Here is a 4,908-nt window from a genome sequence, read left to right as displayed (position 1 = left end):
CTAGCGCAGTCAAACTATGTATTTTAATGCAGAACCGATACAAATTTAAGTTCTCCTGAAAACGATTTCAAGACGTGGTCATATATCATGTCAATCTTTATTCTTGGATAGAAGACCAACCCATTAATGATAGTGATTCAGACTCTGTTCATGCGCAATTCAGCCATTTATTATTGGTTCGATATTTCTTCGCAGAAACGTCATTAGAATTTATGCACATCTACAACGAATCCTTCACACCTATAATTAAGTAATTACGCTTATGCAGATGGGATTACATTCACACGTAGATCGATTTTTCACTGAATCGACCCTTTCCCCTTATGTGCTTCACACAGAAATTCAAGTATCGATTATTCAGATCGATTTCCTATTTTGTTTCATTTAATGGCATTCACAATAATTTCACTACCAGATTATAAAAAGGGGCATTCTCCATTTAGAATCCAATTGCAGAAAAAATATATACCACTCCATAAATCGAACCTTACAATTCTGAAATCAAAACAATAACTTACAACTTTTGTTCGGCCTGATATTCCAGATTGATGGCCCTTACAATTTACCACAGGCTCACAGCCTTGGTTGTTCCCAACCAGCTCTCTACTCCTCTCACTTTTCTCAATGTCCTTTTCTCTCAAAACCCCTTCCTATTTATACAATTTAAAAAAAATCATTAAATTAAATGCTCAATCCCTTAAAATCCTCAACAAACCCCTAAATCTCTCAACATCCCTAAAGGATAGGTTTTTATCCCTAAAATCCTTCAATTTATTAAATTTCCTCATATCCTTTTATTAATAAAAAGATATTTGCATAAATCCTCACCTTCTCCTATCTAATTCAAATTAATTAATAAAATATTAAAAATAATCACACCCCATATTTACAAATTAATATTATCACACCCCATATTTACAAATGGAGAAAAAGGTCTTGATGCTCCTGCATCATGAAAGAATGAACAGAACAATTTTGAATATGGTACGATCCATGCTTTTCTTCAAAAATGTAAAGACAATGTTTTGGGCTGATGCTGTTCTATGTGCTGCATATATAAAGAATAGATGTCCATCTAGTGCTATAAGAAACAAGACTCCTTATGAATTGTGGTATGGACATGTTCCTTCGGTAAAACATCTCAGGATATTTGGTTCCACCTGTTATGCTTTAATACCAAAGGTACATAGAAACAAACTTGGTGCTAGAAGTTGTAAGTGTATCTTCCTGGGGTATTCAAACACATCTAAAGCATACTGCCTCTATGATGAGTAAATAAAAAGTTTGTTTTATCTAGAGATGTCATTTTTCTTGAATCATCCAAATCTGACAGTGTTGTTGAGCGGCAACTTGATCGCTTGGATAAATTCACAAAACCGAAATCATTTCAAGAGTTTGATAATCAGATTCCACATCTTGAAGGGGGATTCCTATACTAGATCAACATGTGGAATCTTCTTCTGAAGAACAATCTCCCCTGCATGACACTCCAACAACGGATGATGCTTTAAGTGATGTAATTGATAGAATTGGGAGACTCAATCTTGATTCAGACCCAACTCAATCAACAGAGCAGCCTGGACCATCTCAGAAAGGTCCCCCAAAGTGGCTGACAAAGACACTTGAAAGTGTTCATCCTGATGAAATTGGAAAAACATGAACCAGAAATACAAACCGACAAGATGGAGGTGATGTAGATAACTCTAATTCACCTGTTGATATGGATGTTACTTATGATTGTGAATTGAACTTGTCTACAGATTTTGAACCAACTTCCTTCAAAGAAGCTGCTTCTCATGATGAATGGAAAGAAGCGATGAAGAAGGAGTATGATTCCCTCATAAAGAATGGCACTTGGAAGCTGGTTGATCCTCCATTTGGAACCAAACCAATTGGCTGCAAGTGGGTCTACAATAACAAATACAAAGATGATGGCTCACTTGACAAGCACAAAGCTAGGCTTGTGGCAAAAGGTTTTGCACAGAAGGAAGTGGTCGATTATGAGGAAACTTTTGCCCCCACAGCAAAATGGGCCACCATCCGGACACTCTTTGCACTAGCTGCTCAGAACGGTTGGAAAGTCCATCAAATGGATGTAAAAACTGCATTCTTGAATGGATATCTAAAAGAGAATGTTTTTATGTCCTAGCCTGAAGGATTTGCTATGAAAGGACATGAACACAAAGTATGCAAACTTGTGAAGTCCTTGTATGGCCTCAAACAAGCACCACGAGCCTGGTATGAAAAACTAACTGAGCATCTTCTGAAACTCAACTTCAATCATTTTGATCTTGATGATGCAACTTTATTTGTCAAGAAAGTTGGAAAAATAGTTGTATATCTTGTGGTATATGTAGATGATCTTTTAATGACAGGGAACAATGAAAGCTATATTGCATCCATAAAGAAAGAATTAGGAAAAAATTTTGAAATGACTGATTTGGGCTATGTTCATTACTATCTTGGCATTGAAGTAACCCAACATCCAAAGTCCATATTTCTTTCTCAAAAGAAATACATTGGAGATTTGTTAAACAGATTTGGCATGACAGAGTGCAATCCCCTTTGTACTCCAATGGAACAAAACTTGAAGCTCACATCTATTGAAGGAAAGGAATTTGAGGATGCAACAAAGTATAGACAGCTTGTAGGAAGTCTCATCTACCTCACTACTACCAGACCAAACATTTCATTTGTTGTTGGAATCCTCTCCAAGTTTATTCAAAAGCCTTGTGAGGGACATTGGTCTGCTGCAAAAAGAGTTTTAAGGTACTTGAAGGGAACTCAAGACCTTGGAATGAAGTATACACAGGTGGACGACTTCAACTTGATTGGATACTCTGATTCAGACTTCGATGGAGACAAAGAAACTGGGGTATCTACTTCAGGATATGCTATGAGTCTTGGATCAGGAGATGTCTCCTGGAGATCACGCAAAAAATTAGTACCAGTAGATTCCACAACAGAAGCAGAATATGTGGCAGCAGCTGAAGCAACGAAAGAAATTGTGTGGCTCAGGAAAATTCTTGAAGATTTGCAGGTAAAACAAATACAATCAACTCCACTCATGATTGATAACACATCTGCAATAAAGTTGGCCAAGAACCCAAAGTTCCATGATCGTACTAAGCACATCAATACTAAATATCATCTGATCTGACATCATGTTGAGGCCAAAACAATCCATCTCCGTCATTGTTCCACAAACGAGCAAATTGCAGACATCTTCACCAAAGCGCTTGGAAGAGAAAAGCTTGAAAGATTCAGAACGATTCTTGGACTCACCAACATCCCTTCAGATTAAGGGGGGGGAATGTTGACACCTAATCCGAAACGGATGGGTGAACTGTATAGTCATTAGGAAGATGAACTGATCCGTTGTATTTATGTATATAAATATGAGTTAGCTAATGAATAATAGATCAGTTTTCTCTCCCGCTCATTCTGGAGTTACCCTGGCCTGACAGATCTATTCTTCACACCCTCAATAGACCATTATAAAGTTTTAGCTTGAGAAACATATTTATTGTACCTCCTCTTTATAGTGAATTCTCTGGTGTATGAAGCAAAAGCACACTTGAAAGACCACCATTTAAGGGTGCATTGGAGAGATCTCAATTCTGCAGAGATGGCACATATGTTTTCAATGAAAGTTAAATAAAAAGAGAAGTATTTCATCCTATTGTGAATCATAGATATGGAACTAGATCTGTAGTAAGAAGAAAAGTGAAAAATGCATGAAGTACGCAAGGTGTCAATATTGGTTGTTCAGTTGTTGAGGATGCAAAAACAAGCTGCTGCATCCTTCATATTACATTAGACATATCATTAATACATTTTCAATTATCATATAACAGGGAGTTTTCAAGATCAGATTGAAGTGATTTCAAGTCAGATTCGCTCCATGTGTCCTGTTGTTGCATGCACAAAACCTTGTAGCTCTACTTCAATAACTCTAAATAATTTGATTGCCTGTGTTGACTTATCTGATGTCAAAAACTCTATCAATTCTATCAAAGACATCGTAGGATGACTTCTCTAGAGGCTCTTACTAATTCTATTATTATCATAGATCTTTTATTGTGGGTAATGGAAGGAGGGTGGTAATATTGTAGTGATTTTGTTTTTAGGTGAAGGAATGTTGTCTTTTTATTTATTGAGATGATTTTCACATTGAGAAAATAATTTCATATGTTGCAATGTAGACACACTTTTTGGACTCGCAACCATCAACTTCAAATTTGAATTCATCATTTCTATTCAAGATCTCTCCATCCTAAATTTTTTTTTGCCACCAATTTGTAGTGAGAATTGACACAGGTACCAATGAATTTCGAGCGTGGGGTGAAGGGATATTGTTTTCCAATTAGTTGATATGATTTAGTTAGTAATCCTTTTGGAGTCGTTTTTTTATAGAGTTTTAATAAGGTGTGCTTGAAAGTTGTAATTTTTTGGAGTAATAAGGTGTAAAATTTTGTAATAAGGTGTAGTTTTATTTTCATTTATTTTTTTGGGTCATAAAATTGTAACTCAAAGTGATTTTCACTTTGAGGGGGGTTTAGAGAAATTTTTGAGGAAAAATTGCAACAAAATTGTAAAAAGTCAAATTTCGAAAGTCTCTATGTAAAAATATCAGAAAATTTGACTAGAGCCAAATGCAAAGCTCAGTCAATTTTCTCCTCTAATGACTATACGATGATCAAGGCAAAAGCTAGATAGAACATTTTTTTGTGTGGTGATGTGCATGGTGTGTTGCTCATCTTCTTTTTCTGGTGCATGATCCATCTTAGGGCATACATTTAATTTTACGATGTCCAAGATGGTGAACTTATTTTATGATTCTGACAAACATGAAGGCTCAGAGACATACAAAATAGGGAAAAGGCTCATAGAAATAACTTTGGTTTA

The sequence above is a fragment of the Pinus tabuliformis genome, chromosome 6 (assembly GCF_031772625.1).
Source record: "Pinus tabuliformis cultivar Carrire ecotype Pingquan chromosome 6, CPIR1, whole genome shotgun sequence".
NCBI lineage: Eukaryota > Viridiplantae > Streptophyta > Pinopsida > Pinales > Pinaceae > Pinus > Pinus tabuliformis.
Note: the sequence above shows the minus strand (reverse complement) of the source record.